General features: G+C 39.3%; 1 protein-coding gene across 6 annotated transcripts in view; it reads left to right on the top strand.

Annotated features, from left to right (window-relative positions):
- TSHZ1 (teashirt zinc finger homeobox 1) overlaps window positions 1-27,126 on the top strand; it is an 85,260-nt gene that overhangs the window by 14,029 nt on the left and 44,105 nt on the right. Inside the window, exon 1 of one of the 6 annotated variants that reach the window (XM_079983753.1) lies at window positions 5,296-5,314. The exons of 4 other annotated variants lie outside the window; for them this stretch is intronic. The gene's annotated coding sequence lies outside the window, so the exon portion shown is untranslated. Of the gene's footprint in view, window positions 1-5,295; window positions 5,315-25,123; window positions 25,144-27,126 lie in introns of those variants that run through there. One more of the 6 variants, XM_079983757.1, reaches the window with a different exon arrangement.

The raw sequence follows: 27,126 nt of genomic DNA, 5'->3' as shown, positions 1-27,126 counted from the left end.
GGATAAAAATTAAAAAGGTGAGCAAGAAGGGAATTAATTGTATTTGCAACAATGGTTAATATGTATTACTGGCAAATTATCAACATATCTAATTGATATTATTGCTGCAAGTAAACTTTGAAATATAGGTATTTTTTTAAAACTAGCAGTTATTACATAGTATTCAAAATGTGTTCTAAAAGTACTAATCCAGTAAGCCACCGCTGTAATGTTGTCTGGTGTGAGGTTATTATGCTTCAGTTCCCAATTATGTAGAACAGGGATGGGGAACCTGTGGCCCTACAAATATTGTTAAACTCCAATTCCCATCAGTCTCAGTTATAGCCCAGAAACATATGGAAAGCCACTTGCTCCCCTTTTCTGATAACAGAACAAACTGTAAAAAAAAAACTGTTCCAACTTCCAACTGTATCTTCCTTTAACATGATATAACTGTTTCCCAAGAACAGTCATATGGGCAAGTTCTTAATCAGTAATAATCAATAGCTTAGGTGAAGCACTGAATTGCAAGAATTAATATTTTTTAAAAAAATATTAAGCCAAGGCACACCTACAGAATATCTAGTGATATTTTACAAATATAACGTTGTATACTAATATTATAAATGTTGAAGTTTTAAAATTTCTCCTACCTCCACAGGTGATCAAACTGAAAATAGAAAAAAACCACATACCCATGATGTTAATGATACATGGGAGACAATGTTATCCTTGCGAAGTTGAGCATTTTAAAAAGAAAAAGCAGAAAGGTTTGAACACAATTAATACAAGTAGTGTTAATTGGATTTTAAACTATCTGGCCTTGCTGTAGAGTTAGGGTAGTATCTCCCCCAGGAACAAGGTAGTAACATTTTTAGCAGGTGTGTGCATGTGTAAAACGGTGGTGAAAATCAATAAGGAAATACAAGTATTGTCAGGTATTTTTTATGGATTTTCATGGAAGAGCTCATGTCCTGTATGCTTTTAGTAGTATTGAACAATGATGTCCTGTAAGGAACATGGCTGGACTTCATTACTGTTAAGTATGTATATTTTATAATGGACCTGTTATTATTATAAAGGGTAGATTGCTCTGTGGTCCAGGTTCCTGACACTGGGTGTCATCTAATGCTCACTTGTGCACTGGAAATCTGCTTGTGCAACAGGATCAGACCCTCTAAGTGTCCCTATTTTCCAACAATGTTCCTGATTTATAGACGTTGCCCCAGTTTCTGATCTGATCCCGGAATGTCCCACTTTTCCTTAGGATCTCCCCATTTTCATTGGAGAAATGTTGGAGGGTATGGAGATATGCAACCCCCAAGCCATCTGAAGGCAATCCTGTGTAGGGAAGTTTTTTTAAAAAAATAAAAAAAAATGTTTTATTATGTTTTTTATATTTGTGGGGAGCTGCCCAGAGTGGCTGGGGCAACCCAGTAACATTTGTGGGGTATACATAGTAAAATTATCATTATGGAATAGGACGTCACTATTTTCATTGGATAAATGTTGGAGGGTATGCAGGACCCTCTAGAGCAGATTTTGGAGGTGAGAAGGGGCTGCAAGTGAGAGGGGAGAAAGGAGAAATAATGTTGTATGAGCAGATGTCCCCTCACCTTACACTGGATCTCACCCGTTGCCATGTAGTTATTTGTTTTTCTCATATTGTTGGATTGAACCAAATGCATTCCTTGGCTCATTTGAGACATCTCACCAAACCGTAGTAAAGAATTCACAAACTGTTTTGGTTTTTCCACCTTCCTCCAGAGACTACTGTACGAAGGGACACTGCAGTTCAGAGAGGCTAGAGGAAGAAATCAGAATAGAACCCCTCAACCAGAATTTACACAATTGTGTTAAAGCACAAACATTGGTTTGAGTTTTAAACTATTGCTAACACAAGGGCTTGTTTAACATAATGTCTGAATGGAGCCATTGACTTTGATTGTTAAATAAAAGAATAGATGTGGAAGGAAAGTGCTGCAAATTAGGCAGGAGAAGTTAACTCAGGTTAAACATTTCATCTTTCTTTGGCTTTCGTCTCCTCCTTTTCCCTGAACATTTGCACCTGGTGAAAATTATAGTGCAAGAGGATCTGAACCAGGAACATTGGCCTTCAGAATATACAGAATACCTTTCTTCTGCACAAAAACTCATTATGAAATTCCAGTCTTTGAAAAGTAAAAGTGGACATTAATTATTTTGGCAAGTTGTAAAAGTCTTGAGGCAAAAGCAGCTGAAAGCAAGAAGTCCAAGAGTTATTAAGCCAGGAACAGGGAATATACTAACCAATTGACAAACAGGGCCTATAACTTTTATATTTCAAGTACTGTACTCTTCTCACATTGCAAGTATTTATATCAAACGTCTCTAGCCAAATCCTGGGCTGGAAGGTACCCTTGACGCACCTCTCTCATATTGGAAAGAGACAGGATAAAAATAAACAAACATAAGTGAAATAAATTATTTAACTGTGTGCAGGATCACATCCTTATGCTATTGGTGCTTAAATGAGGTTATGAGTGTCACAAGTTTTGCGTCTGAGGCGTCAATTCTGTTTCTTAAAAATATTCCAACTGCCTTTCCTCCCCAAATCTCTGGTTTTGTAGCTGGAGGCCCTGATGCTCTCTGTGTTGCTGTCACTGTATATGCTGTGAAGGCAGTAAAAATGAGCACTAATCAATCTTTCAGAGCCAAGCAATGAGCATTAGGAGGCCACTATTCTGTGACTAAACACACCCCTTTTATGGAGTGTTGGTGCTAATAAAGGACAGCTTATTACTGAGGCAGAGACCAAAGCTTGGGTGAGGTCAACCATGACTGGCAGTCATCAGTCATTCTTAATGATACTTTTTCCCGTGCTTTCTAAGGGATTCTGAGCAGAGTGCAAATCATTTGGGGTCATCCATAGTTCATGTACCCACAGATGGTAAAGGTTTTGAAAGTCTTTGGTTTAAACTTGTACTTAAAAAGTGGGGGAATCGTTTTTTTCAAGTAGGCAAACAAACAAACAAGCAAGCAAGCAAACACAAAAAACCCAATAGATTCCCCCCCCCCCCATGTTGCGTTTTCTTTCACTGTTAAAAGATGTTTTACACACTGGAGTGCTTGTGCATTATAAAGAACTACATAAATTTATTTTTTATGACGTCTGTCTTCTTTAATTATTACCTTTGATGTCTATTGGTGACTAAAGAGAGCTTAACAGGATTTCTCTCCCTTCTTAAATTTCGCAAAGTGAAACCCAGCCAGTCCCTGACAGATGTCTGTTCCTCACCTTCAGGATTATTTTATAAATCCCTTTCTGATGAGCGGAAGTGTCAAATCAAGGACAGGTCATAAAGTAAAAGTATAAACCTTTTAAAGAGAGACTCAAGTAATATATAAACATTCTGCACTCACTCTGAATTTTTTATGGTTTGGAAAATATATTTTGGTAAGAAGGTAGAAAAGTTTCAACCATTAGCTTGTGTGCATTTTTAGAAATGCATTATTTTGTTTTGTTCCTCGTACTCCTTCCTAATTTGATTTCAAGCATTCAAAGATAATAACTGTGCTTCAGATAGAACACGTCACTAGGACTTTTGGTTTTTTATGCACCTTTAAAAATACGACAATTGTACTGCGTTGCTATTTTTGTGTTTATTTAATTAATTTACATCTAATCACCCATTGTAGTATATCTTGGTTTGAAGGCTGTGAAGGCAGTGTGAATTTAGACAACAGCTGTCTCCCCCCTTTCCCCTGTTTATTAAAGTAAGCTTACTTTTTCTGAGATTTTAACTTCTGATACAAGTGTTAGTTTATTTTTACTTCTTAAAGCTGAGGTAAGCTGAAATCAACACCTTCTGGTTTCTTCTGTCAGTTCTGTATCACCACATATGGGGAAAACATGGTGTGTTGTGCATAAAATACAAAAGTTGTACTGATTTTTGTCTCATGCGCACTCTTAAAGGTTTGACTTGCAACATTCAGTGTTTCATGGATGCTGGAGGTTTAGACAACTTCTTTTCAGTGTTTAGTGTTGTAAAATAAGCTGTCTATTGCACAAGCTTATGAAATTGTAAACCACTTTGTGAGTGAAATGTGCTCTGAAAGGTAGGTAGAAATGCATTAAATAAATGAAAGTACAGCACCTGGCATGTTGGTACTGATACATACAGCTTATTATGAATAAACAAAAATTGTTTGATAAAACATAATAAAAAACTAAGAATTCTGTTTGAGCTCAGACCCTTTAAAATGTACAAGTAGAAATATTTTCCTTTTATATTCTGTGTGCAATGGCTCCTTCTTGGTATGTAATCCCATTCATTTTTAAACCCATAAAATAAAAACCTTTTTTTATTTTGTCCCATAGTTGCCCAGCGAGTGAGATGCTTTTGGTAATTCTACCAGTAAACGGATTTCTGGTGTTGGTTGGAAAATATGTGCAGCTTTCATAAACAATAGAAAATACAATCAAATAGTGCTGTACCTATGATAAGAAGTGGTCCTTGTTGAAGCTTTATTCAAGAAAGCACTTAAAGATGAGGGTGTTTATGTATTTAAATTTAAGAATATGCCTTAAGTGCTTTCCTGAATTTGGGCCAATGTGCCTGATGCTTCCTCCTGTTTGAGACCAGATGTCTTAAGAAAGAAATCAGGCCTCATCATGGCCCTGATTCTTTTGCTTATTGCATACAGTCCTCACTTGTTAAGTGTTTCTTTCTTTACATATGCAGGTTAGTAGAACAGCTTACATTAGGAATGATGGGCCAGAAAACAAAGCAAAATGCCCCTTTAATAAGAGCCTGGATATTTGCGTAGCACTTATTCTCTAGTAAATTAGTTTTGCTCAGGGTACAGTACTGCCTTCTTTTCCTATACCATAGTAGGAAGAGGTTGCAGTTGCCACGTCCTGTAATTCCACAACCCTTTAGTTGACACTTAGATATGAGCTTGCAGCTGCCTAGGTCGTAGGAGCCAATTCCTAGGGGCCAAGGTCCCCTCAGCCCCCCCCCTAAAATATTTGCGGAGGCCGGTGGCCTTCAACGTTGATGGGCATTGCCTTCAAATGGTGTGCATGTGCCGTGTCTTGTGATAGATTATACCGGGCAGCCTTGCCTGCCTCCGCTATTTTATTCAAGTTGGTGCCCATGGCCTAGATACACCCCCCCACACACCAACTACTTGGTGGCCAATTAACCATGGATTAAAATCTTTTGGTTATAATCCAGAAATTCTCTGGGATTGATGCACACAATAGAGGATTTTTTCATTTTGTTGAATCGTACTGACACACTCAGTGCTGAGGTATTGGAGTGGGAGTCTCTGATTCATGTAAAGAATCTGGGTATGTGCTTGAAACTTTTGGGTTTGGGTGAATGTGTGAACAACCTCAAATGATTCAAGGCCTGAGAGTGGTCCTCCTATAAGGTTTGCAGAGTCCATGGTACATGAGGGCCCACAGGCCCACCCAAATATATATCTTATAGATATAAAGTATTTAATATATATTTATCTTAATACGTCATATGCAACAGCTATACATTTTATATCCATATATATTATCTATATATCATATACAACAATTTTGCTGTTATATGTAGCCCTCTGTTAATTTTTTCTATGGCAAATAGTTCAGGTTTAATTAAAAATTTCTTTTCATAATAATGTTTCACCACCGATAAGAAGATACAGTGGTTCCTTGGGTTAAGAACTTAATTCGTTCTGGAGGTCTGTTCTTAACCTGAAGCACCACTTTAGCTAATGGGGCCTCCTGCTGCCGCTGCGCCCCTGCTGCACAATTTCTGTTCTCATCCTGAAGCAAAGTTCTTAAACCGAGGTACTATTTCTGGGTTAGTGGAGTCTGTAACCTGAAGCGTATGTAACCTGACGCCTATGTAACCTGAGGTACCATTGTATGTAATTGGATACTGGTGCATATTCAAACTAAATTGGGATGGGTTCACCCAAATATATTTCAAACAAGGGCTCACATCAAAGAGTGGCTGCCACTGAGCCCCCAGATCCAGGTAGATCATAAGGGCATCTAGAGAGGCATTATTGGTTGTTGCCCTCAATCTCTGGAACTCCTTTCGAAAGCTGAAGTTAACCTATTTCAGCAGTATTGAAATACCTATTTGGCTTTGGTTTTCTGGGCACAATTAAGCTTTTTATTAGGGATGAGGTTTTAGTACATATTTTATTTGCTGCCTGGTTATTATTTGAATACTATATAATGGTCCATCAATTTAATGGGTAGGGTAGGTTACGTTTTGTACCTTCTGGCTCACTTGGCCTATGGTATTGCTTTTTTACTTTTGGCTCTCGGCTGTGTTTAAGGTGCTTTGAGGCCATGCTAACAGGGAAGGTTACCTCTGGGGAAGTTGAAGTGGTTCTACAAGTTGCATGGAGCACCTCACTTTCCCCCTCCTTGCTTATCTTCACTGTCTTTTCCGCTCCTTGCCCACCTGCCAACTTTTTGACCAACCTCTGCACCCTTAATCTCCTTGGTATGCAGGCAATAGAAGGTGATCATGCCTATTTCCTAGCTGTTAAAATTGCTGTTAAAAACCACAAGAACAGGCCAGGGTATTTTTTTTTTTCTGGTCTGTTAGCAACCCAGCCCTAGGGAGGCACTAGAGAACGAAAGGCAGTTCTATGCACTTTGGGATGAAGATGGAGAACTGGTTTTAATTCTGTGGCTTCCTTTTATTTTTTTACACAGTGGCCCAGGAATAAAATGGAACACAGGTCCCAATGATATAGAAATTAACACAGTATTATAAGGACTTTATATTCCAGTTACAAAACCCTATGTGTTGCATGACAGAGGCCTTTCAAATAATTTGTAGCTGGACTATGAACTCTCCCAGAAAAATAAAAGAATACTGCTGATTTGTACACAAAGGTTATTTCATTTAAATGCACGGAAAACTGGAAATTGCTAGTTGCTTAGCGTTAAGGCTATGCTAAAACAAAATGTCTGGGTAATAAAACCAGTTAATGTCGTTTACAACTGTCCAGATGAAAAGCTCTGCACAAATCTGCTGTTGGCCCTCAATATGGAGTTATTTTTCAACCAATGTGAGTGAAAGGTCATACATACTTCACTTCAGCTTAAATTGAATTTACATGATACAGATGCATAAGAGCATGTATGAGAATACACCACGGGTGAGATTTCCCTGTGTCCAAGCACGTGAACGACTTCTACCTCGCATGCCATCTGTAGCCAGATATTTATTGGTATGGGCATCTTGTGCTAGGCCTGTGGGCAGCGAGGAGAAATTTAGCACCTTAAGAGTGGTGAGTTTGTTATATTAACCTGCTTGCCATGGACAGACAACACACAGCAGTTTCCTTCCTAGGTGAAGTGTGAGCCTTTCAGAGATACTCATTGTGGCCATTTTAGATTCAGCTTCCCTGCCCCCTATGCACGGTTGATTTTCAGATTTTTCTTCCCTTTTGGAGCTCAGATCCTTTATTTTGTCTTTACAGCCTGGCTGAATAGAAATCATTTATTTTATGCAGCTTTGTGCTTTTTTCCTCTGCAGCTAGTATCTGCATGAATGTGTCGTAGCCCGATGCGAGTTCATTCGATTAAATAAAATGCTTAAATTGTAATCCGTGCAAAACGATCATATTTGAAACACTTGATGTCTCGGTGAGAATCCATAATAGTGATCAGATTTAAATGATTTAACACAGTAGTTGTAGGGAGGGAAATACAGTTTCAAGACATCCGTGTATTTATATATAAAAAAGATTAAAACTAAAGTCAGATATGCTTCTCCCTCTCCCTCTCTCCTTTTTTTAAGCAGTCAAAAGATATACTGTATCCTCTGTGAAAGGGCGCTTTCAATCCAGTTATCCACTTTACCCAGTTTCAGATTCCAGAACCTTCTACACACCCTCATTGGTTAAACCACTAAGCCTTTGATTCCTTCCTGATTACACTATGCAAGACATCTATCAAACACTGTCTTATCTGTTTGTAAGGCAGCTCAGGCCTCAGATTTAAGTCATGGGTTTTGGCTACAAGTTAGAGTGTGATTAATAATTGACTAATGTAGCTTTTATTTATCACAGGCTAGCACATTTCACCATTACCGAGTTAACATAAATTAAGTGTAAGCTGTCGTTCAATCTGTTTTTCAACTCCCCACCCCCCCACCCCGCTTCAAATCCTAAGTCTATCTTTCACTTTTTTAGAAACAAAATCCTTACACAGGGCACAGTCTTAGTCAGTGCCAAAAAGTTGATTTCCTTTTCAGTGGAGTCATATATCACTAGCCCTCCCAGCTGCAGTGTCAGCCTCTGACAGAATGACATGTGTCATTTATCAAAGGGGCCAGTCCGGGCCTTGGGAAACGTACATGACAAAGCCTGAGAGAGTTCATTTCGTAGTCCCCTCCTACCCTCTCTGAGCCTCTTGCCAGGAAAGCCTGTGATGTTTCTGTCTTCACAGCATTACTGTAAGTCCTTCAACCTTCACAAAATTAACCCTCACAACCTCCACCATCTTCACTAATATGGATTCTTCCTTGGAGAGTTCAGAAATCTTTCTTTCTTTCTTTCTTTCTTTCTTTCTTTCTTTCTTTCTTTCTTTCTTGTGGGGGACACAATTAGTGATGGTATATTCTTGCAAAGTTTAGCTTCATTTAAGTCATCTATGTGTGGGGCACTACTGTACAAGAAGTAAAATACTAAGTTTTCTCGTAACAAGAAAAAAGAGACCTAACAATTTCCGAAGTGTTTCAGCCTCCTCTCTTAAACATACTTATTGCAGAGTAAGCCCCATTGTTCAACGTAGGACTACCCACGGAGGAAACATGCATAGGATTGTAATGTTGCTGTGTTATAAAAGGTCTGGCACTACACAGAATAACCTTCCCTATGCATTTTCATGCATTTTGTCTCTGCTAAGTTTTTTGCTTGGTTTTGAATATTAAGTACTTCAATATAAAGTACCTGAACAGGTAACATAGGGGGTTCTTTTCTGTGTAGCGTGTATGACTCATACAACACCTGCACAAATAAGGTGACTTAGTTTACAGAATTCTCCGTAAAAAGTGCTTCACTTACAAAGAAGAAAAGCAACTGCAACTAAAATAGTTTTACACTCAGTTGTTTATTTATTTTTTAACCTTGTCGTTCAGTACTATTATAAGGCCATTAACAGCTCAAATGTGATTATTTTCTTTTAACCATAGATTAGACTGCCAGAATATAAACATATTTTTAGCTGAAACAAAAGTTTTCCCCAACTGTCTCGTTTTTATTTCATATGAGAGAACAGTTATTGTTTTCTGACTCACACAGACCCCTTTAAAAACATTATGCATAGCTGCTGCTATCACAGTAAAATTATTTACAGCATCAGATATCATTTAAAGAGATAGCTAAGGGGACTGTAGCTTCAGCGAGGAACTTTCTAGAAAGGAACCCTATAAATTAGCCATTGCTCAGGAGTGGCTGTTTTCTAGTCAGGGCTGGTCCTTTCATTTGTCTACATAAGGCTAATTTATTTTTGCAGCCAGATGTGAGCTGACAGCCATCACTCAGAGTTTCCTTCCCCCACTGTTAGGAGGTCGGGAAAACAGTCACGTTTCCCATTTTACAGAATCCCCATCAACATTATTGAAGATGGATGTATCTTTAAAGCAAAGATTGATTGTGGATATCGGAGTTATGGTGTCATTTATCATGGTGAATATTATTTAGACTTGGATTGTACAAGGCTGTAACTTGAGACACAGCCAGGGGAGGGACAATCTGGAAACGAGGATCCATGAACTTTAATGGATGGATGCTTTTTCAAAGCTCCACTCACTACAGCATGATTTACTTTTCTTACAGAAAGGAAACAAGCATTTCAGTTTTAAAGGGCCAGCATGCCTCCTTGTCTCCTTTTGTGGATCCTTCATAGAAACATCAAAGGCTTACAGCTGAGACACAAATAGAGTGATTGAATATGAATTTTACATGTATGCAATTAATCCTAGCTTAAATATATCATCATAAGAGACATTAAATGAGGTGCACTCAAGGCTTTTGTTTGCTTGGGCCTTTAGTCACATGGCTGCTGAAGTGCTGCAGCCTAGCTGTATTCTGTATGAGATATCATGAAATTCTGGTAGCATTAAATATAACCTGATAACTAGTGTGTCATATTGTGAAAGCTTTCTATATCAAATGGAGTCTAAATCATACAGTTGCACGTTGCTTGAAGAGTCCTATTGATATGAACCAACTATTGACACTCAGTTGTCCAGCATGGCAGTACATCTTTTGATACATAAAATGTGGCAAAATGAAGAGTTTTTAAAAAAAATAAACTAATTGTATTGAGATTTTTTTGCAATGTATAGTAAAAAGTAAAGGTAAAGGTACCTCTGCCCGAACAGGCCAGTCTTGACAGACTCTAGGGTTGTGCGCTCATCTCACTCTAGAGGCCGGGAGCCAGCACTGTCCGCAGACACTTTTGGGTCACGTGGCCAGCGTGACAAGCTGCATCTGACGAGCCAGCACAGCACACGGAACACCGTTTACCTTCCTGCTAGTAAGCGGTCCCTATTTATCTACTTGCACCCGGGGGTGCTTTCGAACTGCTAGGTTGGCAGGCGCTGGGACCGAGCGACGGGAGCGCACCCCGCCGCGGGGATTCAAACCGCCGACCTTTTGATCGGCAAGTCCTAGGCGCTGAGGCTTTTACCCACAGCGCCACCCGCGTCTCACAATGTATAGTAAATCATTCCTATTGCCATATGCCCATATGGTATTACTGCAAAAAAGAAAAAGAAAAAAAGAGAGAGGTCTGATCTGTGTGTAATGTTAAGTTGATAGCAATTTGTGGTGTTTGTACATTATATTGGTTGATACTTAATCATTGCAGGGGGTTAGGATCATATCCTTGCTTCCCAGACTCCTTTCCTATTCACTGTGAATTCTCATCATTCCGAACCATAATTTGCTGGTACATCCATATTGAAGTTACAGATATTGAAGTTAGCCATAGTTCCTAATTTGGAATTTGTAACCAGCTTCAAAGCAGAGTGTCAAATGTTAGGTGGGAATATTGAAGTTAGCCATAGTTCCTAATTTGGAATTTGTAACCAGCTTCAAAGCAGAGTGTCAAATGTTAGGTGGGAATGTTTGCATTAACTGCAGTTAATGACATTGGATGGTGAACCATGGTTAAGCGCTGTGGGGAAAGGGTGGGGAAATCCATGCTTGAGAGGGGAGGACTTGGGGGGAAAGGGCATATAGTCCTACCACTTGCAGTCAATCCTATGACCATGGTTAAGGCCTGGCTTGCATTACATATATGCTGGTCTTGGAAGTACTTCCTCACTTTTTCAGGTGAAGCTTGCAATGGTGCATAAAGCACGATGATGTAGTTCTGCTTCGAGTGTTGTTACCAACTCGTTGTTCTAGAACTTTTATTAAGTTCTCAACAACGTAATTTATATTTCAAAATGCAGTCGTTTTAAATTTTGCAATGTTGTTTGTGCTTAAAACTAATTTAACCTTTCTGTAAATATTTAGCTAAATTGTAGAATATGAGCAATCTGGTGAACCAAAGAATAGCATGTATGGCATGAGTACAGATGGAGTAAAGAATGATTTCTGAAAATGAAGGCATCAGGGGATCTTGATAATGTGATGCTATGGACCCAGGAGAGGCTTGCTCTACTGATTGCTCTGGATGTTTTTTATGCTTCACAAAAATGGCTACTGTTGGGTTCATTATGAGGCCTTCCAGATTTGGTTTTGAGCAGATAAAATTTTTATATAAGAAATAAAATGGGCATGAGGTAACTGGAGGGTGTCTCATCATGTTCTTCAGATTCCATTCTCCAGTTCGTAGAGATCAGCTTCTAGTTGTGTAATAGGCAGACATCTATTAGTGAGTAGTCTTCCTAAATAATAATCGTAAGCTACATTTTTGACTCGTCTGCTGCTGTTGAATTAGTTCCATTTTACAGTTTACTGTTTTGATGATTTGATGTTCTTAATACATTTTGGTGACTGCTTTGAGTGAGTAACTTTTTTAGGACCAAAAATTCAGGATAGGAATGATCCTATCAATAATAAATGACTGGAAAACCCAACACTTCAGTATATACAGGCCGTAATAGGCATTGGAATATCTCCTTTTTAACCCTAAAAACAAGGTGTAAGCTTGGTTTTATGAGAAAGAATATAAAACATTAATGAAAGTTTTGTGCAAGCAGAATTAATTTTTTTCTAACCTGAAAAACAAAACAAGGTGTAAGCTTGGTATTAAACTCAAAGTTAAAAGAGAGAGAAATAATATAAAACATTAATGAAAGTTTTGTGGAAGCAGAATTAAAATCAGCAACAAAAATAAAAACAATTATGAGCATCTGTTTTAGAATTCTTATCAGTTCTGTTTATAACAAACGAAGAAAATCCATTATCTGCAACAATAAGGGGAATTTCCTTTTCCAAATGTTGATTTACTTGCAGAAGTGTGATCTTGCATTTAGATATTTTTGGCAACTAATGTTCCTCTCTGGTGTTTGACATTATAATTTCAGGGATACCAGTCTGCCTTCTGAGCAGTTTATAGCCTACTTCACAATGCAGTTACGATGAGGGGTTGGCATCTAAACTAATTTAGACACTTTCTCTGATAGGGAACCCACAGATAGCATGATCTACAACTCACTTAAGGCAATGTTATTTGATTTTAGCCTATATGCTCCAGTATTTAATACATTTTGGAAATAATAGCATTGAGTTTAATATGCTCATAATTGTGTCCACCTATGGCAATTACAGGGGAAATGGCAATCTGGTTGTGGTGGCATGTTGCCAAAGGCTGAGTTCAGCACATGGTGACAGGTGCACACAACCAGCTTGGATAAAATAGCCACTAGGCTTTTTCACTGCCACCAGATGTAATAGTTCTGACAATGACCACGGTCTCAGTAAGTGTGTTTAGGGTGCAACCTGGTCTTAGACATGCTACTTGCTTTGAAGTCAGTTCCATAGACGTCGAAGAGAATTCCAAGCACATATGTTTAGGATCAAGATTAGTCCTATTCAGTACAAATAAATTGGCTTAAATCCTAATACTTTGGCTTAAAATTAAATGGAGTTGTGGTTTGGGTTGTCAGCCCATTCTAGACCTATAAACGTGGTTGAATTTGCATGAGGGTTATTTTTCTCCCGACCTGGAAGCATGAAACATGTTTACAAACAGGAAGCAGTTCATTATATTCATATTTATCACAACATCTGTAATGCCGACCAGGGGTCAAGTCATTACACTAAATTTATTGTAACCATTATTAATGCATGTAGGCTTGTGCCTCAGTTATGATATAAGACTGCTGTTTCCTGATTAAAAGCTGTTTGGCAATGCCGAGATAGAATACAGATTCTCTCTGCCTCATGGTGACTGACAGCAGCTTCTGGTATTCTTCTTTTTTCTGGCAGTGGAGTATATTAATATGAACACACCTTGCAGAGTAGGCTCAGAGCTGCAAGAAGTATAGAATGCAGAAAACTGTCTAATTTCAGCAGGCACAACTGTGCCTCCATAAGGTAGCCAAATTTATCACGGCACATTACAGAATGCAGCAAATGTCATGAAAGCCATTGTTTTTTAATTTTTTTCCCTGGGTGTCTGAATGAGGTGATTTATGGTAGTTATCCATCTTAAGGGTCATCTATCAATTTTTAGTTGCTAGGCAATCAAACTAGCAGCTGTTTGCTTTGAATCAAGCTGAAAAGTTGTCAGTCATCGCATGCAGGTATGACCTTAGTGGTTAAATGCATTACCATGCATGCAAAATTAAAAGAAACAATGTCCTCCATTTCACCCATCATGTATGGCATATTGTAAGGCTTAACGATAATTGTAGTACAAAATGAAGTGGTGAAAAAGGAGTTTGTGTGCACAACATACTAGGCAATACCTTCTGTTTTCCTCCCAAAATAGCTAGTTATATCTTTTCTGCATGGAACGCTGTTTTCCCTGTTATCCCTTTCCTTTCTAAGAAGTGTTCATTTTGAAGACAGCGACAAAAGGGAGACAAGGTCATCTTCTAACATACAAATTCTTAGGATGGTGGAACCTCCCTACTATTCCAGCAGAAATTTTGCTCTTACGTTGCAGTTTTCAGGGACCTTAAACATTGCATTGACACAAATGTTTAGCATTGGGGAAGCCATATTCTATAAATGAAAACTAGATTACCGTGGCTGCGATCCTAAACACACTTACTAGCAATAAATTCCAATGAGCTACGTGGAACTTTCTACTGGGTAAACATACTTAAGATTTCAGTGTGTCCATGTATGTCTCTTGCAGTCAGCTTGCTAATGTTATCTTGAGAGGATAAATATAAGAAAGAGAAAAACTATTGTGCAAGCCATACTCAGGCTTTGTAAGCAGATGATTCTAGTGACAGCACCACACGGCGATCATTTTTGAAGCGTTCACATTCTGCTCAACTACTGCTTGTTAGTATCCGGATATACTAATGCCCTGCTATTAGTATACAAAGTGCTTTACAATCTTTTATACCATCTGTCCTTGTAACAAATTGTGAGATAGGTCTTTAACATTCCTGTTTTGCAGAAGGAGCACTGAAGTTGAAGGATAGTGATTTAAAACAGAAGTATGTGTGGTACAGTGCTTGCTACTGACTAAACATCAGGAAGAACTTTCTGACAGTAGGAGCTGTTCGACAGTGAAACGGTCTCCCTCGGGAGGGGACGGACTCTTTTTCTTGGAGGTTTTTAAGCAGAGATTATGTGGCCATCTGCCATGTATGATTTAGATGAGATTCCAGCATTGCAGAGGGTTGAGCTGGATGATCCTTGGGGTTCCTTCCAGATCTGCAGTTCTGTGATTCTTTGAAAGGCAGTCATCACCACTTCTTTATATTGCAATCTGTACGCAATTTTGTGTCTGCCTGGTCAACTGCTGACATCCTTCAAAATACGGAAAAATAAATAAAACGAAAGCCTCAAGAGAGTGTGACTGCTTTTGAAAATCTAAACAACCCAGCCTACCCTGGAAATATTCAGGGGATTCCGGACAGCATTTGAAGAGAATTGATTTACAGATGGCTTCAGCAAGGAGGGCAAAGCTGTGTTTAAATGATCCTTCAATGTAAGAATTTAGACCAGTGTCAGAAAAGTTCACATCCTGTACGTTCTAGTTAATAAGAAATGGCATCTATCCACAACAATAATTTTGTACACCCCTCGCGCCCCCCCCCCCGCTGTTGAAGAAAGAACTTCTCTGAGTTGTCAAGAAGCTTCATAGAAGAAAAGGGAGAGAAGCTTTTAACCATGTGTACTGTGCATTTGTGACACCGTATTTATTTTGAGTTGTTTTGGGCACGGTTCACCATGGAAAAGTGACATATAAATTAAACTGAACTAAAGTAAAAATATGCTTCTTGAAATTGCTTGAACTTGAAGCATTATGTGCAGCTCTGTGTATCAGATAAATCAGCAGTAAAACTCTGACCTGTGACATGCTCCTGAGAGTTCTTGCCAAAACACTACTGCAGTGATTCTACTGGATACAACACTGCTTTCAGTAGATGCACTCTATCTTGATCAACAGTGCTAAACAGGACAAGGGCTCAGCAGCCTTGACAATTTTTTTTCTCTTTTTGGTTCGTAGCTTCAGCTGACTGCATATAGGCAGAGCATTCCAAAGGTGGTGATGGTAGAGTCGCTTACACAGAAACTGTCATTACTTAAAACCTGCTGGCTCGGTCCAGCCAGGGCAAAAGGCATTGTGGACAGGGGAATTATTTCCTTCTCCTAAAATTCAGACTTCATTTTGGTAAGAGTCCTGGGAATTGTAGCTTTGTGGGGGGTAAACTACAATTTGCAGGATTCTGTGTGGGGAAACCATGACTATTAAATTGTTTTAAATGTGCTTTAAATGTGTGCTATAGGTGTAACACAATTTGCTCGCCTCTGTTGAAGTAGGAAATATGGATTTAAAAAGCCCACACAATATATTTGGGAACTATGCACACTTTAAACTGATGCAAAGTTGTACTGGTGATAAAACCCTTGTGCTTCTTTAAAACAATTACCAATTTTAAATTATTATTATTATACTATTTTCACATAGGTTTATAAAACCAAACATAGCATAAACATGGAAAGTAAGAAAAATAAAATAATTAGAGCCTTTACATAAAATAAGGATCAGTTAAAATCTACAGCACATGCGTGGAAGCTAGTGCCATGCATACAAATAAATCAAATGATGGACCCATGATAAATAAGGCATGGCCTGGTAATCACTTTCCATAGTGAACTAGAAAGCTTCACCAGACATTGAGATTACTAGTCTTTGCTGTGAATATATAATTTTATATTTTCCAGGCTTTGCTGGTGGTCTATCCATACTTTTGATAAGTGTGATTGATGAGACAACTAGGTAGGCAGAAAAGTTTAGCCTTGTGGTAACAAGACCATGGATTATCTGGTCCAGTATCCTGTTTTCTCAGTGTCTAATGAGATTCCAGTGGGAAGCTCACAAGAAGGACCTGACGGCAACATCACCCTCCCCACTTGAGCTCCCCAGTAACTAGTATTCAGAAGCTTGCTGCAGTTGCCTAGGTCATTATGTTTTCAGCTGTGCAGAATCTAACTTGACAAGCTAGTGACAATCTGTACTGTGTGTAGGAGTTTTGGGTGCTTGCAAAAGTGTGTTTTGCTTTTCCACTTTCCCCACTGATGTGGTGGGAGCTAGTTTGTGCAAGTGTACTTCCTTTGTTGAAAAGATGCTATGGATGTGCCCCGAAGTCTCAGTGTCTCCCACTCCAACTCTACTGCAGAGGAAGTCACAGGTGTGATATAACTCCCAAGAGTAATGAAAGGGTGGTTGGCAACCATGGATTTGATGCAGCTCGGTTTGTAGTTTGTGACACAGAATTTCCGCTTGAGGTATTTTTATTTTTCTTATTTTTTGCTATAAGCCCCTTCAACTTTTTCTTGGCTCTCGGCTCCTGGTTGTCATTTTGCTGCTTGAAGGAGGCAGGGTTTTGTTTTCATTTTTTCTTTCTTTCAAAGCATTGAATACCACAACACTGCTTCATCTGGCTAGCAATTCTCTTTTGTAGTCTTGGACTGGGGTGGTTAGCACTAGTATGGGGTATAATGTTTATTCTGGAATACATTGAAGGCAAACCTCTTTAATGCCTGGAGTTTGATCTATATATCTATATGAGTGACTTATAGACTACTTGATCACAATAGGTCAGGTTTCAATGATATGGCTAATACTCAAGGCTTTTTTTTTCAGCTGGAGCTCACTGGATCTCAGCTCCAGCTCTTGTCACGTGGGTGCCATTGCCATTTAAGAAAATAAGGGAGAGGTTCATGGTGAGTTCCAAGCACCTATTTTTCTAGAAAAATCGCACTGCTGATATTAATCCCTGTCCTCAAGGGCTCAAAGCTAAAGGGTAGCAAGGAGTTGTAAGAAAGATAAGATCCCAAAATAGCCTATATCAACATAATAAAAATTAATAAGAGCCATGTTCTATCATTCCCTCTCTCTTGTATCTGATTCATCTCATTCAGGAGCCACCAGGCTCACACCTCACACTTTGGAACAGTGTTTTCCCACAAGGAACCTCTGGAGGGTAAGGTGGGGAGGTAGTACTGTTGGATGTGGGCATTGTCATTCCATATTAATTCAAAAAAAAATCAATAAAATATTGTTGTTTTAAAAAAAGAGTAGTCAGTGTGGTGCCAGCCAGGTGTTGCTGAACTATGAATCTTATCAGCCCAGTCCAGCATGGCCAGTGGTTGGAGATCAAGCAAGTTGTGGTCTAAAAATATATGGAGGGCACTGTTTGCTTCTACTGAACTAGCTGATATTCCTTTTTCTCTACTTTCTCTTCTTCACCATATTTTTGTTCAGCAAGGAGCTGAAACTTCTTCTTCCAACCCAGTTGCAGTCACTCAGTCCAATGCTCAATCTTCATGGTTTTCAACTTCTTTAATTCTACCAGAGCTGGGAATTGTCTGCTATCAAATGCATGTCTTTCAACACAGAAATCACAGAGCTTACAAAAGAGGTCTCTGTACATCTTTATCTGTTTTGTTTTGTTTTGTTTTGTTTTGTTTTGTTTGTTTTGTTTTGTTTGAGAGTACAGAACTAATTTCCAAAGCAATCTGAATATTTTTTCAGCCTGGAAGGAATGTTTTATGTAACAGATGGGGCATACTATTTTTGAGGTGGAATGCCAGACAAAGGAGATGAGTTTCTATTCTGGATGACCAAAGCTCTCTCCAGAGATTGGGTAGGAAAGGAAGGGGAGGAGGAAAATACAAGAAGGGGTTGAACTATAGCTGATGCTTCTGTATAAGCTTTCTGCAGTTATTTGAGACTGGACACTTGTAAACTTCGTTTGTCATGTGAGAGTAACTGTAATTCCGCTGCAACGTTTGGCAAACAGAAAAACGTTTGTTTTCCGTTTTGTTCGTTTATCAAATTTGTTCCACCCGAGAAGTCAAGCCAGCATACACAGAGTTATCCCTGTGTTTTTATTAAAATTGGTAAATTATGACAGAAAAGGAAATCATTTGCATGCAGACAAAAGGAAATAATGGAAAAAACCCCTCTAAAATAATATGTAGCATAAGATCAAGCAAGAGAAGACACAATTACAATATTTTCATTTGGCGAGTCCGTACGTGAATTCCTTAGTTATCTCATTTCATCTTTCCAACATCTTTCCCCTGTGCAGTTGCCAGCACCCCCTAAAAACTGAGTTGAGGAACCTTCCAGAACAGGGTTGAAGGTGGCATGGAGATATGGAGGGAAAAAGGAGAACTGGCAAAAATGCCCTTCCCCCCCCCTTTTTATTAGCAGATGTGTCCACTGGATCAAAACCATGGTATCCACTGGATCAAAAGTGACAGGGCACTAATTGATTTCTCACAATACTCTAGGTACAAAAGCTTCAGAAGAAGTTTGTAGAAAACCTTAAAGTAAACCTGAAGAAGTCTGTGCAAGAGCTAGTTAGATAACCAGCTATGAGGCATGAAGGCTAACCCCAAAGCCGGTGGAGTGCTGTAGTCAATAGCCGAGAATCAAAACAAGGGGACCCTAGAAACTGGTAGTTTTGAGGAGACATCGACAGATGAAGTAAATGGTGTGTGTTGGTTGAAGATGAAGCATCATCTTGGAGTTCAGGATCTGTCTAGTGCAGAGTGGCAGATACTCTGTTCCTTGCTTCCATTTATGGTTGTAATGTTAAGGGAACCCTGTCTGTGTTTTATACATTCAGGAGCAGTTCCAGTCTAGGTTTTACAAAAAGCTCAGGAGCTCTTGATATGGGACCTGAGGCATTTGAAGAGAGAATTCTGGTGGGCTTTTCCCATGTCCTATATGTGTGTGTTAGAGTTTGTTCCAATTCAAGTCATTTTGTCACCATCAGTCGAGTAAAGAGTTGATCTTACAGTGGTATGCTTGCATATTGCAAATAAATTAGGGCCTCTCCGGGCATCTTTCTCTTTCATAATGACTTGTGTGCATGATGATATTGGGATGGCTATACACGATCTTGCTTTCAATATTGCGCCTGCAAACGTTTCAGGACAGACATAGTTCTTCATTTCCAATCCGTGTGTGTCCCATAGCTTTCTGCTGAAATCCTGTTACAAATGTAACATGTTTGTTTGCTCCTCCTTTTGTTGCACTGTAGTGCAGGTGTGTCCCTCCAAACAGCAATAATGTGCTAACATTGCGGAAGCATTACAGAAACACTAATGAAATGGAAAGATGTGTGGATGGTCCAGTATAAATCCACCTGTAATACACTGATGACATGGCAGATTATACACACACAAACAAACAAGTCAAACAAAACCAGCTTGGAGGGCCCCCCAGACATTACAAAGACAGCCTAATTTCCCCAATGCTCTCTCATCCAAACGAAATCTGTTATCACTGTCCTCTGGAATAGCTCATGCCTAGTGGAAGAACAGACCATGTAACAGTGTGTTTTCTTGTGCATTTCGATCTTTAAAAAACGTATTTCACTGTGTTGTGGTAGAAAGGATTTTGTGGGTGCTTCCAAACCCAGACATTTAAAAGATGCCCTGCATTGGTATGCCTTACTGCTGCAAGCCACGTGGAGATTCCTTCTAATGCAAAAAGATTAGCAGGAACAATCCAAGGGGTACAGGCCAGATCAGAAATTGTAGCACTAAGGCATTCACTAGTACGTCTTCCTTAGATATTCATTTTCTGTTTTAGTGCCACAGGCATTGGAAAACTTCCACCTAGACACAGCCTGAGAGTCTGATTTGAGTGTTTGAGATGAGCTTTACCTAGGTTATAAATTTCTTTTCCATGGATAAATGTTCCTCAGCATTGATATGCTCCCCCCCCCCTTTTGATGAACTTTAACCACTTCTTCTGTTTTAAAATTAATTACTAGTCCAGCTGTTTTAAAATTCTGCTGTCTGATTACTACCCTGTGCACTTTTGCTCTGCAATTTTATTTGCTACAAATGATCAAAGCATTCTGTGGTTTTTCTTGGATCATGGAAATAAATAAATTGGATAGTGTCAAGGGCAGAAAGCACTGAAAATGGACAGGCAATCAAAAGTCAAATTCAGTAGAAAATACAGGTGAAAATAACTAAACAGTGATCACGAAGAACATAGAACAATGTGTCATTGCTATCAAAATACTGAAATGTGAAAGAGAAAAGTTGCTCACAACTCTGGTACAAAATGTCATGTTGCTGTGATCATTTTATTTACTTGGTTGTAAACTTTTGATAAATTACATCAGCCAAATGGACTATTTACTTTCAGAAATTGATGACTTTATTTCCTGAGAGTGTGTGACCTCTCATGCATGTATGTAGAGCAGGCTATTGTTTTTCTCTGGTAAAGTTAGTTTTCTCGGTCTATTTTGCTAAGAGAAGTGAACTTCACGTAAGCCGTCTGCTTAGGTGGATACTTAATGGTGGTTATACCACTATGACAAAATCTTGTTGTAAGTGATTATTACATGACAAAGCAGTAAAGCAGTTTATTACTAGAAGTTGTAAATTATATTCATTGTGTTGAGTTTGAGTAGCATTCTTTTGGCATAATGTGCTCAGCTTTCAACCAGTAATCTGAGAACGGACCTATATATGGCCAATAGAACTAAGTTCCCATTAATACTCTTTGTATTAACTTGTCGGAGAGCATATCCTCTTCCAGTGCATATGGTTTATCATTGATAATTTTACTTACATGTTGACTTCCAGTGCAGTAAAATTACTGCCTGCAGGCCCAGTTACAGACCACAAACGACTAGAGAATAAATAATATTGCTAGTATGATAATCTCTTACAGTTGGTATTTGGCTTTCCTGTGATATAGCAGCAGTGGAAGTTTCTGTTAGCAGGATTCAAGTACAGTGGTACCTCGGGTTACAGACACTTCGGGTTACACGTTTTCAGGTTACGGACCGCGGGAAACCCAGAAGTACCGGAAAGGGTTACTTCCGGGTTTCGCTGCATGCGCAGAAGCGTTAAATCGTGCTTTGCTCATTTGCAGAAGCGCCAAATCGCGTCACGTGCATGTGCGGACGCAGAGCTGCCGGTTACAAATGCTGTGGGTTGCGGACGTGCAACCCGAGCTTCCACTGTATTTCGAAACAGAAGGGTAGGATGCTTCTTTCAAAAACTGTTTTGCCAGAAAATAATTTTTGTTGGTTTACTTATTTTCCACTGTCTAGCAAAATTAAGATATGTGAGATGTATGTATCGCAAATGAGTTCCCTTCTGTTTGGTAGGATTCTGGTTAGTCGCAATTCATTTAATGTTGAGATTACATAAATGTAGGGAGGTTGAGACTAACTTCAATTAGAACTGAACATATTCCTTAGAATTGTAGGCAGTAGCATTATGGTAGTGCAGTAGGGTTGTCCACAGTGATACCTGCCTGGTTTTCAGTTTCTGTCATCTTCCCCCTCTCTCTCACCCCCTCCTCTTTCTTTGCACTTCATTTTAAAAAATCTGCAAGAATTGCACAGCTTTCCTGCACTTTTCGATTTCTATTTTATTTTATTTAAATATATATTTAAGTATTATTCTTTTACAGCTCCGAAAGATATGTATTAAATCTGCCTTAATTCTCTTGTACCTCCAGTAATGCATGTTTCAGCCAAAAAAATTGCTAATTGTGTGTGGAGTACCATTGGAATATTGTTTTAGGTTTGTTCTCCTTCAGTTCCCTTTTTCTTTTAAAAAGCTCTTTATTTGTAAAGCCTTCTTTGAGCTGTTCACACACAAGTTTTCAAAACCAAAACCTAACATAAGCATAAACGTGAACAGTATCAAAACCAAAATAGAGTGTATACATAAAATGAGCAGAACACAAGATCTAGAGCAATGAAAGTTACAGTCATACTTGCAAAAAAAGTGAGTGCTAGAGAAGTGACAAATAAGGCATGATATAGAGAACACCTCTGAATGTGAACTATAGAGCCATGTCATGAGGCAGAACTTGCAAGGCTTTAACATGCATGTATCATTTTATATTTCTGGGAGTTTGCTGCTGATCTAGCAAGGCTCCTGTCATACTAATTAGACCCCAAATAAGCAGAAAGGCCTTTGCTGCAGCTCTGCCCACGATAGCTTTAATTTGGTACATAAGCTTCTTGAACCTGAGAATATCCCACGCTTTGTGAAATCATTGGAATAATAATAATAATAATAATAATAATGGTTAGTCACTTTTTTCCACAGAATTTAGGGTGTGCATGAGGAATTCCAGTTTTTAGGTATAAATAAGGAAGGGTGGATGTTTATTTAAATATCACCCTATTGATGTTAACTTTTCTGCATTTATTGTTCCATATGTGATAATGGATAACTTACATGATGCACAATTTACTTCATTTTGCATTTTTAGATTTCTCACTACTGTACTATAGTTTTGTGACTAAATCTGAGTCGTGAACAAAGACAGTAATCCAGAACTATGCAAAATGGGTCTGATTTCTTTCCAAAGTCATTTTTTGTAGCAGATGAACATGAAGTTGCACGTTTTGCTTGGATACACACTGAAAGTGTCTCAACTCAGCACAGACCTGCACTAAATATCTAATCTAGTGCCAACACACTTTCATGTCTGATTGACAGATGTGTGTATCTGCTCAGCATCTTGCTAGACAGAACAAAAGAAGTATGGTTTCTAGGTGAATATGTGCCTAGCTAACTGGTATGATTGCTACGAAACGTAATTATTAATTTCCTGTACCATGTGCCTTTAATAATTAGCAACACACAGGAAAGGGACAGTTCCAGAATTAACACCCATTTGAGGGTTTCAAATTTGAAGTAACTTGAATTGTTCAAAAGCCTTGAAGCAAAATACCACACACACCCTCCCAAAAGGTGCCTTGTCTACAAGGCAGGTTTAGAAATATTTTTTCCAAGGGAATTAGTGTCTATCATGGTTCTAATCTAGAGGTAAGTATATGGTTAGTAACTTTCAATGCAAGATTAGCAAACTATATTAGTGTGTAACCAGAAGAAATAAACTGGACAATATTTCATGGTTAATTTTCTAAATTGCCTTTATTTTTATTACTTGACTTCATTTTTACCCCGGGCCCAAATCAAACTGCTGGTTTTGACTTATGAAGCCTTAAACAGCTCAGGACCACAATATCTCATGGTCTACCTCTTCCTATATGAACCGACCCAAACCCTGCAATCATCATCTGAGGCCCTTTCTTGCATGCCTCCTCTACGAGATGTCTGGGGGGTGGTGATGTTTAGAAAGATGCTGGATGCAGATAGTGAGAGTCATAGGCCTGGTCTAGGTTCACTCTCCAAACTGACTCCTATTTTGGATGAAGAATATTTCATAGTGGTCTGGTGGCAGAGAAATAACTCTGTGATACAGCTCAGAAAATGTTTTTTTCAGACAGAAGTCTTAAGGCCCTATGTAATATAGAGATCAAACGCCCTCAAGATGAGCAGGTTGATGACATTTCATTGGCAGCCTGTGACATCTAAAAGCTGAACATTGCAGAACCTAATTAGTCTGAACATAATTAGTTATAAGAGGTACCTGACAGAGCATCAAATCAGTGCAAAAGATCTTTGGTTGGATTTAGGACCCCTTTGAGGGGTTGGGGATAGAATGAAGAAAATTGCATCTGGTGCATTGCAAATGAATGATGCCAAACTTAATTATTAAAGAAGAAACATGAGATCAAGCACAGAGAAATGAGTGTGTGTCTCAGTCTTTATGGTTTGAGCACAGCTGTCCTGGACAAAATCTTGACTTTGGTGTGGTAGCATCAAGAGTGACATCAAGAAATGATGGAGATGCAGAGGATACATGAGGAAAGAACACAGCAGCTGCAGGAAAAAGAGGGGGGAAATGACACCGGGAGTTTGGGTTTGCTCATCTGGAAGAGTCAGAGATGAAGACAGATTTTGAGAGTTGGTGAAACAGCAAAGCAAATGGAAGAAAAATGGAAGAAGCAAAGATTACCAGTGTCGAAGCAATGATTCTTCAACATCAACTTTGTTGGACTGGTCATTTTGTGCGGATGCCCGATGATTGTCTTCCAAAGCAACTACTCTCTTCTGAACTTAAAAATGGAAAGCGTCATGCTGGTGGTCAACAAAAGAGGTTTAAAGACTGTCTCAAGGCAAATCTAAAAAAGTGTAGTAGAAACACTGACAACTGGGAAACATTGGCCTGAGAGTGCTCCAGTTGGAGAACAGCTTTTATCAAAGGTGTTATAGGTTTTGAAGACACTCAAACTCAGGACGCAAGGGAGAAACGTGCTAGGAGGGAGGCACGCTTGGCAAATCCACACCATGATCAACTCCCGCCCGGAAACCAATGTCCCCACTGTGGAAGGACGTGTGGATCCAGAATTGGCCTCCACAGTCACTTACAGACTCATTGTTAAAACTGTGTTTATGGAAGACAATCTTACTCGGCTACAAGTGATCGCCAAAGAAGAAGAAAAAGCAAATGTGAATTGGAATGGCACCAACTGAAAAAGAAGCCAGCAGCCATGGAGTGCCCAGATTTCCACTCTGTGCCTGTTGACAACACTCCAGTCCAGTGGTTGAGATACCTTACTAACAGAGACCATGAAAGTTTGTGCTGTAGTGATACTTGTGAGTGAAAACATTTCTGCTTTATATGTTGCTGTAACTTGCTCCCCAGTGCTGTAGAAAAGCACCTTCTGCCCCACAGGGCTAACAAACACCATCTGCCTTGTGGGGGGAAATAAGAGAGCCAGGGCAGAAAAACCCCCACCCTTGGACATGGAGCGTTAAAGTGCGGACTTCTGCTTGGAAAGAACGGTGCAAAAGGCAAATGTGTGTATGCCCTAAACTGGATGGATCTTGGTTGGATGCTGTATGGCAGTTCTTATGTTCTTATACCAGAGATAAGAAACCTGTGGCCCTCCAAATGTTGTTGGACTTCAGCTATCATCCATGATATCTGTCAGGGAACTGCCATCGGAGACAGGAGAGGAGGTAAGGCGCAGCAGCGATGCAGGAGAAGGACCCACTAGGGAAAGAGAGCTCACTTCCGCAGAGGAAGGAGATAAGGCGTTACGCTAGGAAGAAAGGGGAGGTTGAGGGAGCTTCGGAGGGAAGGCTCTGAGACTGTTCCAGCGAGACCAGCGGGGAGAGCACAGACCCTCCGCTTGGGACGCCCACTCTGCGCAGAAAGCTTCCGCGCAGGGAGGCGAGGCGTCGACTTGGTGTCATAGAGCTTTTATGTTGGAAAAAGTTCAGGAAACGCCCACTGATGGATTCTGCCAGTGATTGAGACAGCCACGGAGGAAGGGCTGTCCAGCCGGGGAAAAGTTTGACCAAACTACTCAGCTTGGAGCAGTTTGCGATTTACGCACAAGCAACCCCACATCCCATTACAATATCATTACCCATGCTGGCCAGGACTGGTGGCAGTTGGAGTCCAATAGCATTTGAAGGGCCTCACAAAGTTCTTACACAATAAAGGAAAAGGAAGGTTTGATTCAGTTTGGGTTTAGTTCAGTTTGACTGCCAGAATGTTGTTACTATTCTGCTAAAAGATGTTTCAAGTTCATCCTTAGCAAATATTTGCTTTGTAAAGGCATGTTCATCACATTCTGGTCTCCAGTATGTTGATACTAACCCATCCTCAAATCACAGCTGAGCATAAGTACAGTATATAATAGGCTTTATAAGCGTATTTGTTTTGTTTGTTGGTGCTGTACTGGTGTAATCATAAAGTAGGTTTGAACTTTCATGTCCCTTTATCCTCTAGTGATGGACAAACTTAATGAAACAAAGGAATTAATACTAGGATAGGCCTATGAATGTGTTTTTAGGGTCACACTGTGTGGATGCTCAGCTCTCAGTTAAATTGGAACATTTGTGTGGGTACACACACATATATGAGTAGTATTAATCAGAGTAGAATGTGGCAGAATACAGTGGATTTTTAACCCTTTTGCTGTTACAGTTATTGTTGATTCACTGTATTTGTGCCTAGGAAAGTATCTTTGTCCAGGTCTGATAGACATACAGTATATATGACAGTACTATTTTCCTTTCCAGCACAACCAAACATAAGATATGGTGAATAGGATTGGAGTAAATTTGTGTTCTGCTGTATGTGTTAATATCTAGGAATCCCACTGTAATCTCTGTTAGAAATTCTATTGTAATCTTTGCCTCCATTGCAACAATCAGTTGCAAAATGAAATTTCAGTGACTGGATTTCCTGTACTGTATATGAAATGAAGATGATTGCATAGAACATAAATGTGCCAGCAAGACAGATTTGCATATGGAAGTAGATTTCTGCATGTGCAGCATGTATGGTTGTCCATTCACTTTCTGATATTTGCCAAGGTTTTGTAAGACAGAGTTAGATCAATGGCTAAACTAGCTCAGTACTGTTTAAACTGACTGCTAGTGGCTTTTCCAGGATTTCAGATAGGAGTTTTCCCTAGCTTTGGAAATGCCAGGGATTGAACCTGGGACTTTCAACATACAAGGCAGATGCACTACCACTGAGCTGTGCTCCTTCCCCCGAGCTATGGGTTGGTTATTCAATAGCTCTTTAGACATAGCCTAAAAAATATAGCACTTGAAATGGCT

This window comes from Podarcis cretensis (assembly GCF_951804945.1).
Source record: "Podarcis cretensis genome assembly, chromosome: 7".
NCBI classification, from domain to species: Eukaryota; Metazoa; Chordata; class Lepidosauria; order Squamata; family Lacertidae; genus Podarcis; species Podarcis cretensis.
The sequence above is the reverse complement of the archived record's forward strand: the minus strand, read 5'-3'. Positions and strand labels throughout refer to the sequence as shown.